We start from the raw sequence: 13,190 nt of genomic DNA, 5'->3' as shown, positions 1-13,190 counted from the left end.
ATTGTACCTCAATAAAATAAATAATAAATAAAAGTGATAATTAATACATGTATATTATTTGTTGAGCTCATACACATCAGGCTCTGAGCTAAATGCTGTCATGCTTTCTCTCACTTTTTTTTGTACCCTACTGAGATCCCATCCTTGTTTCATAAATGAAAACACAGGCAGTGAAGCTCAGAAGGAAATGGACCCCGAATTCTAGCCCAGGTCTATGCAACGCCCCACTCCACAGTGTTACCCATTAGGTGATGTCTTTCAGTCCTGACAACAGAAGGGCTTCATGGTCAACTAGGTTGGGGAACCCTTCATTGCACAGGTTGTTTTTCAGTCCACTTGTTACTATGGGAAGGACTTTGGCAAACACTGGTCTCAGCCCCTTTTGCTCAAATGTACCATGGTAGGAGAGGACAGACCTCTAGTCCAAGGTGACAACTAGTAGAAAGGAGCAAGCACTCAATCAGGAGGTGGGTGTGGAGAAGACAGAGACAAAGGACACCCAGGGAGCCACATTAAGTTATTCAAGGCCAAAAAGCTAGAGAGATAATGCAGTGAAAGAGGCAGATAATAGCAGGTACATTCCATCATTGAATGAAACCTTGGAGGCTGTCTAGTCCAACAATATCCATCCACCCATCCAAGCACCCACCCACTCATTGATCCATCCATCCATCCACTTATTCATTCATCTATCCATCTGTCTATATATTCATTCATCCACCCACCTACTTATCCATACATCCAACCATCCATCCATCCATCCATCCATCCATCCATACACCTATCCATCCACCATCTACTCATCCAGCTATCCATCCATCCACTCACCCAACCATCCATCCATCCAATCATCAAACCAGCCATCCATCCATCCATCTATCCATCCATACACACACGCATCCATCCACCTACCTATCCATCTGTTCATTCAGAACATGTTATTTGAGGGCCTCCAATGCATGTTTCATAGAGTAATTGGGGTTTTAATAGTGAAAAAAGAAATTATTTCCTTCTACAAGGAAAGACAGACAAAAATAAACAAACACATGTATAATATATTGGAGGTATTCAAACTGTGAAGGAAAAAACAGTGGTAGGAACAGGAAAGTGATGAGGAACACCACCCCCTTTTAATCAGCCATTCCCAATGGAAACCCCTTTTGATTGAAAGTCTTCCTTAATGGAACCAGAATCAGCCTACTCTAGGTTTTGGCCCTTGGTGCTAACTTTGCTCTCTGAGAAGCTCCTCTCCCTTGGGCCAGGTATCCAGGAGTCTGATCAGGTCCTCAGTGAGCCTTCTCTGGCCTGCATGAGGTTCATGGCCTCTGTTCTCCCTGACTGCTAACCACTCACTCCGTGTTCAATCTATGTTCACTGGATGCCTCCTGTGACCAGACCCTGTGTGAACAGTTCACTCTACAAAGTTGAGTGAGACACAGACCTTGGTTTTGAGTTGTTCAGAGTATCAGGAGAGGGAGAAATAATTACAACATAATATATAATGGACATATGTAGGAGTGCTCTACTCAAGACTCCGTCACCACAGCAGCCTCCGACTGGCCTCCCTCACTCCAGTTGGGCCTTCCCAAACCATCCTGTCCAGTGGAAGATCCAGAAGGCTCTTTTTAGAACGTGAGCCAACAGATGAGCACATCATTGGTGTGTTTGGGCGGGGGGAGCAGAAAGTAAGTAAATTATGACAGATCTACTTGATGGGCTATTAGACAGCATTTAAAGTCATTGTGAAAAGTTCCGTGTAATAAAACAAAAAGTGCTTTTCATATAACATGGAGTACAAACTTGAACTGCCAAATTGAGTGTGTACAGTAAGTAGCATGGCTGTGTGAGGTCTACTTGTGGAAGGACCGAGGCTCCTTTACACTGACCACCAGCCAGTGAGAACAAGTTCAGGGTGCAGCGACACCCAACAAGCCCATGTTCAGAGCAGCATCACAGGTGCAGCCCCTTGAAGACACCAAGGAAACCCTGGGCACGGCGTGGCTTCCCAAGTTGGAGAAAACTCAGGTTTTCCCCAAAGATGACCCAACCGGTCAAAGCACATGGGGACCAGATGCCATTTGCAGACTCGCCAGGTAAGGGTTGGGGCTGGGCTGGACCTCCCTGCAGGCGCAGGTCTGTCATCTGAGGTCAGGAAGACCGATAGGGAGAGGCAGGTGCCTTCCAGGCTTCCGCTGTGTAGAACGGTCACTTCCTCCTTCAAGCGGGTCGTGGGTCCCACTCAGGGTCCTGTGTGCTTAGAAGTCCATGTGTTCTGGAAGGGCTAGCCATTGAGTGTATGAGTCTCCATGCACCAAGATGCTGCTCCCCAGGGGCCAACACAGCACAGAGGACCCTGCTTTGACCACAGGAACTGCTCCAATCGAGGGTGCATGAAGTAGAAATGAAGCAAAGCAAGGGAGCAAGGATATGCTTCCAGCTCTGTCTGACTCTTGAGCCAGCAGATGATTCCTTGTCCCTGAAGAGCCTTTGCCATGGATGGGGTGGGGTTGGGGGTTCCAAGAAACAAGAGACAGACCCCTCTCACCAACAAACTCACAGCCTAATTAAGATGGCAACATTGACAGTAGGCAAGCCGGTCGCTCTGTGTTGTTGACTAGCACAGATCGCTGTGCTGTGAGTCCGAGGAAATGGCAGATTCAGGCAGGATCACTCTGGGAAGACCTCAGAGGAACATCACCTGACTTGGAATTTCAAGAGACCTTCATCAGCAGAGGATGAGGCGGGTGCATACAGGGCAGGCGTGGAGAACCTAGGCAAGAGAGCCAGCCCTGGGCAGGGAGGTCACATGCCCCTGGGCGCTGGAAGGTGCCAGGAAGGGGTGGGGGAGGTGCCTGAGGACAAGGTCAGGGCAAAGGTCATGTTAGGGGGCAGGTTCTAGTGTGGGAGGCTTGAGGGTGAGAAAACTAACCCGGGCATGTACCTCCCAGGTGTGGCTGTCCCCCTTTCTCCACTGAGATGTGCAGTGAGGTGTGAGCGTGCACATACACACTCACATAGATGTACACACTCAAACACACACGCACGCACACACACCCAGATACACTCACCTATGCACATCTGCAAACATACACATACACTCACACAAACCATGCACATGTGTGTGTGCTCAAACACACGTGCACATACATCCATTTGTGCTCACACACATACACCCTCACACATATCCACAAATATGCACACGCGCACACACACACATGCTGAACCGCAGGCTGCCAAGGAGAAGGGCACCTGCCTGTCGGTGTGGGCCATGGAAGCAGGTGGGCCTGGAGTCAGGAGGCCCCCGAACGTTGCACACGTCTGCCCCGTCCCTGGCGCCCTGATGCATGAGCCGTGGTTGAAGACTGTGCTCTCGAGAGCTGCGACGGGGCAGGGGGAGCCGTGCAGGCACGGGACTTGTGTGCGCACCCTGCAGCCCGCAGTCAGGACTCAAGAGCCCGCGCCTGACTATGGCGTGCACATCATTACCTATGTGACTGGCTCAGGGGACAGACAGCCTCTGACATCTGGGGGCTGAAAATGCAAGTGGGTGAAGGAGCGGATGCCCACACTTTAGCTTGCTCCTGTCTCATAGTGAGCCTGACCTCGGAGAGGTGCTAAGGAAGCTGCCTGATCTGTGAGGCGAGAGAGGGAGGGGTTAGTTGGGGGAGGGAGGAAAAGAAGGAGGGGAGCATCTTTTTCCCTGGCTCTGGCCCTAGCCCCTGCCCCCCACCCCCTGGGCCTGGACCCCGGAACCCCAGCATCCAGCTCAGCCTGGCCCTGCCTCCCTCCTGGCCAGGCTCACTCTCAATCAGTGCAGTCAGTTACATGAGCTAAGCGACCAGGCCTCTCTCTCTTTCAACAGCTGAAGCCCAGCGCTGGAGGTGGGGGCTGGGGGAAGCTCACCAAAGGGTAGCAGAACCCAGCTCAAAATGGAGCATGAGATCATCTGGGATCCACCCCCGAGTTTGTCCTGGGAGAGGAGAAGGTTCTGGAACAGGCCGCAAGAGGCTGTTGTGGACCAGGCTCCTTGGCCTGGTGGCAGCATCATCCCTGCCCGAGCAGAGTGGGGTGGGCAGACCCCAGCTGGCCCCCTCTGAAAGCAGCTGCCTGACTCAGGCCAGCCTGGACATGGAGCTCCTTCCCCAGGGGCCTCCTGCCCAGGGCCGGGTGCCCAGGGATTATCCTGCTTGCAAAGGGCCTCACGGGCGTTGGCGGCTTTGGCAGTTACTGAAAAGAAAGCATGGTTACTATTCATGTCTTGTGTTGAGAAATCTCTATAAAGTTTTACAGCCGCAAATGTAAAAGGGGATTTTATCAGCTCAACATTCTTCCCCACTTTCCTGCCCCCACCCAGAACCTCGCCTTTTGTCTCCTGCCTTCCAAGAGTGGGGGGTCTTCAGACAGCTGCCGCTGTGCCCCAGGGAAGTGTGGATGCACCTGCAGGGAATGGGGGGCCATTCTGGGAATCCCGTCCTGGGAATCCCACCCGAACCCGTGTGGTCTTGTCTTTCATTCTGTTCCAGCCCCGCAAATGATGCAAGCTCCCTCCAGCCTCATTCATGTGCTGGACAAATGTACTTGGAAGGCCAGGTGCTCAGAACACAGATGTGAGCAAGGCAGACATTTATTTTCTGCACGAAAATAGAAAAATACAATAAGAACGCAAGCAAATGCATATACAGTGAGCTCTGGCTCAAGAGGGCCCCGTGCTGGGCTTAATGCTCGGCTGTGCCCTCTTGAGATGTGTCATAAACGTGAACATGCTCTCCTCTTGCATGAGGCCTGACGGGGGAAGAGCAGGGTAAGGGCAGTGAGTCTGGGCTGGTGAGGAAGGTGGCACTCCACATGGGGTGGCGGGGAAGCAGCGCTGAAGAGGGAAGTCTCGGCAGAGGGCCAGCCAGCATGCATGTCAAGACCAAAAGAGTTTGCAGGGTTTGAGGAGAAGCAGAAGCAGAAAGGCCACATGGCTGGAACAGGGCCATCGCAGCGGGTGAGCACATGGGGGCCCAGGAAGAAGGACCAGAGAGGCCCAGGACTCGCCAACCAGGGGCAGGGGCCTGGGTTTTAGTTTAGGAACAGGGGAAGCTCGGAGGTGTGGAGCAGGGTGAACAGCATGATCTGATCTTTTACAGATCGCCCTGGCTGCAGAGCAGGATATAGAGTGGGAGGGCGGGAGGAGCCGGGAGCTGGGCACACGCCAGCAGGCTCTGCAGGTTGGAGACTGTGCAGCTCTGAATGTGTGGGCGCAGAGCAGGAGGCATGAGGCGTTAGGGAAGGGAACCCACACGAGGCCTGCTGACTGTACCGTCACCACTCAGATCAAAGTCACAACTCTCGGCCAGTACGCGTCCTTCCCCTCACGCCCACGTGCCGTCCACCTGTGGAACTGGGGTGGCCGACCTTGCTGAGCCTGACTCTTCTACTTTCCATCACACGCATTAGGTCACATACAGAAGCAGCCAGGACAGACCCTACAGCCTTGAATTAGGGCTGGTGTGTGGCTCAGCTGAGGAATCACTGGAACAGAATTATGCCTACAGAAAGTCTCACCACAAGGCCATATTGTAATCTGCCTTTGCAATGCCTTTTGCTACTTGTGCTCCATTGGGCCAGGAAGGAAGGAGAGTGGAAGGCAGCTTTCCAGCAAGAACCCTGGGCCAGTGGTGAGCATCTCTCTCCTCCTACCAGAGGGCTGTAGTGAAGCACCTGCCAGGCTGGTGGGATCCCATTGGAAAAATACACTGAGAGACTTCCAGCTTCATCTCCAACATGAAAAGAGCTTAAAGGTCATCACTCCTGTCTTCACAATATGAAAATAAAATGAGCAAGCTGAAAATCAACTACTTAGGTCTATCAGAGAATTGAGGTCCCAAGGCAAACTGCCACCTTGACCAACAGAGAGACACACGGGGGATGCAGAGAATCACAGCTGATATCAGCTTACTGGGAGCAGGAGCTTTGGGGTCAGGAACTGGTAGGACACTCACACAAGAGTGGATGAACGTCTGGAGGCTGTGTGTGGAGGGTTAAAAACTCATGGGGGCCCAGGCTTTTGTAGACGTTCTCCCAGCTGGGTCTCAGGGTGAAGATCCAAACATGGGAGAAAAATAGTGCACCAGGGATGGATGGGGGAAGGGGGAGCAACCAGATATGCCTGGGCGGTTCTATTCTCAGTAACAAAGACTACCTGTCTTCAAGGGAAACTACTTTGCCAGAGCCTTACCTGACTTCTAGCACTCTTGTCTCAGCAAGAGGAGAATAAACAGATTAAAAAAAAAAAAAACACGTCTGAAGGTCACAGCTCAAGAACTCAGGCCCACAAAAAAATAAATAAAATCAAATATGGGGCTCCTGCATGGCTCAGTCAGTTAAGCATCTGCCTTCAGCTCAGGTCATGATCTCGGGGTCCTGGGATTGAGCCCTGTTTAGGGCTTCCTGCTCAGTGGGGAGTCTGCTTCTCCTTCTCCCTCTGCCCCTCTCCAGCCCTGCTTGTGCTCTCTCTCTCAAATATATCAAGTCTTTTTTTAAAAATAAAAAAATAATAAATGTAATCATAAAACAGTGAAACACTTGCCATACCTAAACCCCTCACCACCCACCAGGCTCCAGTATGATGGCAGGAGGTTACAAATGAAAGAGTTGCAAAATACAGACTCTATTTAAGAAGGAGGTGTTAGGGAAACCCAGAGGCAACTGGAGAGGGGATGGGGCAGCAAAAAAGGAGGAGAACTGGAAGCTCTGGCACATCAGCAACCACTGAATGCAGCCCTGCTCTCCAACAGAGCAACCTGAAACCTACACTAAAAGCCTGATTTCCTGAGTTCCTATTACCAGATATGCCATTTTCAGCTTTCAAGAAAAATATTAAAAGGCATGCCAAAAGGCAAACAGAACCACAGTCTGAAGAGACAAAGCAGACTCAGACATGGCACAGATGCTGGAATTATCAGCCCGGGAATTTAACACATCTATGATTAATAGGCTAAGGGCTCAACGGGAAAGAAGACAATATTCAAGACAGATGGGTAATTTAATGACAGAGATGAAAACTCTAAGAAAAAAATCAAAGGGAAATTACGTAAGTCAAAAAACATTTTAACAGAAATGAAGAAATGCCTTTGATAGGCTATCAAAGTAGACTAGACATAGCCAAAAAAAAAAAAAAGAAAAGAATCAGTGATCTTAAAGATGCATCATTAAGAACTTGCAAAATGAAAAATAAAAGAGGAAAAAAAATATGAACAACATGGAACAAAATATCCAAGAACTGCAGAATAATGACAAAAGGAGTTGCATATGTGTGATGGAATACCAGAAAGATAAGAGGTGGAAAGGCTAGGGAATATGCAATATTTGAGGTAATTATGGATAAGAATTTCCCAAAATTAATCACAGAAACCAAACCACAGATCCCAGAAGCTCAGAAAACACCAAGCATAATAAGTACCAAAACTACACATAGGCTTATTATATTCATCCCGCAGGAAACCATAGACAAAGAAAACCTTGAAAGAAACCAAAGGAAAAAGCGTACTCTTCAAGGAACAAGAATTACAATAGACTCCTCACCAGAAACCATGAAAGTAAGAAGAGAATGGAGTCAAATATTTAAAGAGTTGAAAGCAAAATGCACTAATCTAGGTGCATTTTCATATTCAGCACAGTTATCCTTCAAAAGTGAAGGAGAAATACTTTCTCAGACAAATAAAAATAGAACATTTGCCAACAGAAGACCTGCTCTTCAAGAAATGGTAAAAGACATTCTTCAAAGAGAAGGAAAATTACATAGATCAAAAACTCAGATCTACAGAAAGAAATGAAGAGCATCAGAGAAAGAAAAAAGAAGTCAAGTAAAATATCTTAATTTGCTTATTCTTAATTTGTCTAATAGATAATTGTTCAAAGTAGTAATAACTATAATGTATTGGGTGATTATAATATATGAATAAGTGAAAGGAATGGCAGCAATGTTATAAGGAGCGGAAGGGAAAGATCCAGAATACTCTGCTGTAAGTACACCACCTGTGAACGGATTACATAGTGTCATTTGAAGGTAGACTTAGATCAGTTTTGAATGCATATTGCAAAGTCTAGGGAAACCACTAAATTTAAATATATATTTATATAATTATAAATATTAAATATAATTATAAATATAAAATGTTTATATAGTTATATATATAATTGTATACTAACAGAGGACCAAAAATGGAATAATAAGATACTCAATTAAAACCAGAGAAGGCAGAAAAAGAGAGGAAAGTTTTTTAATGGAAGTAACTGACAAGTGTAATGAATAGAAAACAGTTACAAACATGGTAAATAGTAATCCAGCTATACCTATAATTACTTTAAAGGTGAATGGTCTGAATACACCAAATAAAAGGCAATTACTGTCAGAGTGGATGAAAAAGAAATTATATATTATGCATAAGAAACCCGTTTTCAATACAAAGACACAGATATATTGGGTCAAGGGATAGAGAAAGATATACCACGCTTATACTGATCAAAAGAAAGCTTAAGTGGCTTTATTAATTTCAGACAAAGCAGACTTCAAAATAGGGAAAATTATCAGGAATAAAGAGAAGCCTTACATCATGATAAAGGAATCAATAATGCACAGATATACAAGAATCTTTAACGTGCACACACCCAACAAAAGTGTCAAAATATGTGGGGCAAATAACAGAGAACTATAAGGAGAAATGGACAAATCCACTATTGGAGTTGAAGATTTCAACACCTCCCATCAGGAATTGAGAGATCCAGCAGACACAAAATCAGTGAGGACATAGTTGAACTGAACAACACTATCAATCAGCTGGATATAATTGACACTTACAGAATGCTTCACTCAACAACAGCAGAATACATATTCTTCCCAAGCTCACATGGGACATTTACCAAAATAGACATTCTCGGCCATAAAACATACCTTAACAAATTTAAAAGAATATAAATCATAGAAAGTATTCTTGCATACCACAACAGAATTAAACTTGAAATTAATAACAGAAAATGAGTTGGGAAATCTCAAAATACTTGTAAACAACACACTGCTAAATAACACATGGGCCCAAAAAAACATCTCAAGAGAACTTTTAAAATATATTTAGTTAAATGAAAATGAAAGCACAATCTATCAAAATTTGTAGGATGTATTAAGAACAATGCTTACAGGGAAATCTATAGTATTGAGTGCATCTATCAGAAAAGAATAAAGATGGAAAATCAATATTCTACCTTAAGGAACTCTTAAAAGAAGAGCAAGTTAAAGTAAGCAGAAGAAAATAAATAATAAAAATTGGAGTAGAAATGAAAATAGGAAATCAGTAGAGACCAATGAAACTAAAAGCCGGTTCTTCAAAAAGATCAATAAATGTGATAAAATTCTAGTTAGCTAAGCAAGAAATAACTATAGACACAAATAACTGATATCAGAAATCAAAACATGATCACTATTGATTCCACAGACATTAAAAAGATAATACCAGATCAAAAACCAATGATGTATTGTATGGTGACTAACATAACATAATAAAATTTTAAAAAAAAGATAATAAAGGAATATATGAACAACTCTGCCCAACAATAGTTATCAGATCTAGTCTGTCACCACTTCTATTCAGCATTGTCAAAGAGTCCTAGCTAATACAATAAGACAAGAAAAAAGAGCTATACAGATAGGGAAAAAAGAAATAAAATGGTCCTTGTTTACAGATGATATAATTGTCTTGCAGAAAATTCTAAAGAAATACACACACACACACATACACACACCACATCTTGGAAGTAATAAGTTATAAAGCAAGGTTGCAGAGAATACAAGGTCAGTATACAACAGTCAATTGCTTTCCTATGTATGAGCAATAAACAATTAGAATTTGAAATTAAAAACACAATATCATTTACACTAGCACCAAAAAATTAAATACTTATATGTAAATTTAACAAAATCTGTACAGGATTTACATTAGGAAACTAACAAAATTGATGAAAAGAGTCAGAGAAGATCAAAATAAATGGAGACATGTTTCATCTTCATGGATAGGAGGATCCAATATTGTTAAGATGTCAATTCCTTTCAACCTGATCTATAAAGTCAAGGCAACCACAATCAAAATTCTACCATGTTATTTTGTGGATATGGACAAACTGATTCTAAATTTTATAAGGAAAAGCAAAGATCCAGAATAGCCAATATAATACCTTAGAAGAACAAAGTGGGAAGACTGACACTACCTGACTTCAAGACTTACTATAAAGCTGCAGTAATCAAGAAAGCATGGTATTAGATAAGAATTTAAAAAAATAGATTGGGGCACCTGGGTGGCTCAGCTGGCTGAGTGTCTGACTCTTAATTTTGGCTCAGGTGATGATCTCAACCCCATGTTGGGCTCTATGCTGGGCATAAAGCCTGCTTGGGATTTTCTCTCTCCCTCTCCCTCTCCCTCTGCCCCTCCCCTGCTGTTTGTGTACTCTCTCTCTCTCTCTCTCAAAAAAAAAAAAAAATCAGTGAAACCAAATAGAAAGCCCAGAAACAGACCCACACAAATATAAGCAATTGATCTTTTCAAATGAGCAAAGGCAATTCAAAGGAGAATACTCTTTTCAACAAATAATGTTGAGCAATTGCATCCTACACAGAAGAAAAATAAATTTGGACACAAACCTTACTTCATTCACACACACACACACAAACCTGACTCAAAATGGATCATGAACCTAATTTTAAAACACAAAACTACAAAATTTCTAAAAAAATGACAAGAGAAAATCTAGGTGACCTGGGTTTGGAGACGGCTGTTTAGATATCAAAAACATGATCCATGAAAGAATTAATAAGTTGGATTTTATCGAAATTAAAATTTTCTGCTCTGCCAAAGATACTGTTAAAAGAATGAAGACAAGCCACAGACTGGGAAACAGTTGTTGCAAAATACATATGTGATAAAGTACTCATATCTAAAATACACAAAGAAGTTGTTAACATTAAATTTCTCAAAATTATTAAAACAACAATAAGAAAACAAACAACCCAGTTTTTAAAAATGAATAAAAGATCTGAACAGAAATCTCACCAAAGAAGATATACAGGCAGCAAATAAACATTTAAAGATATTTTCAACATTGAGCGGGGGAAATCGGAGGGGTAGACGAACCATGAGAGACGATGGACTCTGAAAAACAAACAGGGTTCTAGAGGGGAGGGGGGTGGGAGGATGGGTTAGCCTGGTGGTGGGTATTGAGGAGGGCACGTTCTGCACGGAGCACTGGGTGTTATGCACAAACAATGAATCATGGAACACTTCATCTAAAACTAATAATGTAATGTATGGGGATTAACATAAGAATAAAAAAATAATAAAATAAAAAAAGATATTTTCAACATTGAATATCAAAAAATTGCACACTAAAACAACAAGATACCACCAGACACCTATTAGAATGGCTAAAATCCAGAACAGTGACAACACTAAATGTACACTAAACTACAAGACCTCTCATTCATTGATGGTGTGGGAATGCAGAATAATACAGCCTCCTTGGAAGACAGTTTGGCAGTTTCTTACAAAACTAAACATACTCTTCCCAAGAGATCAGTAATTGTGCTCTTGGGTCTTTACCCAACTGATTGGAAAACATGTCTATAACAACAGCAATAAAACAACAACAACAACAACAATAAAACTTAACAAATGCTTAATGTGGTTTCATTCACAATTTCCAATTGCCAAAAAAACAGAAGCAACTAAGATGTTCTTCAATAGACGAAGGGATAAACAAACTGTAATACAGCCATACATTGGAACACTATTCAGCAATTAAAAACAAATGAGCAGTCAAGGCATGAAAGGGCATTGAAGAACACTAAATGTACATTGCTAAGTGAAGGTAGCCACTCTGAAAAGGCTCCATAATATATTATTTCGATTATATGGCATTCTAGGAAAGGCAAAGCTATGGAGGCAGTAAAAGTTTGGCAATTGCCTAAAGTTGCAAGGGTAGAGGGAGTGATGTGTAGGTGAAGGACAGGGGATTTGCAGGGTGGAGAAAGTATTCTGAAGAAAAGTGTAATGGTGGGTGCACGATATTATGCATGTGTTAAAACTCAGAGAACTTTACAACACAAAGAGTGAACCAAAGTGTAAACTATGGACTTTAGTTAATAATAATATATCAATATTGGTTCATTAATTTTAACAAAGGTACCACACTAATGCAAGATGTTAATAATAGAAGAAAGTGTATGGGGATGGAGCCATAAGGGAACTCTATGTGCTATCTGTTCAATTCTTCTGTAAATGTAAAACTGTTCTAAAAATTAAGTCTATTAATTAAAAATGTGTATACTGAGAAACTGTCAGGTTTATGTAGATGAAACAATTAAGCAGACACAACCACTGCTTTTAACGACTCACTGCCTGGTAGAAAAGACAGCAACATAAGTCAGCAATTATGGAGTGTGGACAGATGCAAAACAGGAAGTATAGGAGATGGGGGCACCAAGGATAAAACAATTAGCTGTGGGGAAAAGGAGGTCAGTGAAAGACTTCTGTAAGCTATAAAGGGCTATAAAATATAAATCTGTTATTATTATGGTGGTTGTTATTATTCTTATGGCATTGCATTTACTTTCTCAGACAAACAAAATGGAGAGAATTCATCACCAGCAGACCTGCTCTGCAAGAAAGGTTTAAAAAATGTTTTTCAAGGAGAAGGTAAATGACATAGGTCATAAACATGGATCTACATAAAAAAGGAAGAGTAACAGAGAAGAGATAAATGATGGTAAAAGTTTTTTATTTTTTTATTCTTAATGGATCTAAAAGATAACCAATTTCTTGAAATAATAACAATGTATTGGGTGATAATAGCATATGGATAGTTAAAATAAATGATAGCAGTGCCATAGTGATGGGAGGGAGAAAGTGGTACTCTAAGCACACTGTATGTAAAGTAGTATAGTATTACTGGAGATGGACTTCAAATATTTAGCTATATATTAAAAACTCCAGGACAACCACTAAAAAGAATATAACTGCTTTGCTAAGAAATGAGATGAAATTCAATCATATAAAATGTCCAGTTAAAACCATAGTAGGCAGAAGATACTGAAGGAGAAAAGAAATAAAGAACAAATGCAATAATTGGAAAATAATTACAAACATGGTAGATGTTAATCC

This window comes from Neomonachus schauinslandi, chromosome 5 (genome assembly GCF_002201575.2).
Source record: "Neomonachus schauinslandi chromosome 5, ASM220157v2, whole genome shotgun sequence".
In the NCBI taxonomy this organism is placed as follows: domain Eukaryota; kingdom Metazoa; phylum Chordata; class Mammalia; order Carnivora; family Phocidae; genus Neomonachus; species Neomonachus schauinslandi.
This window is presented reverse-complemented; position numbering follows the sequence as displayed.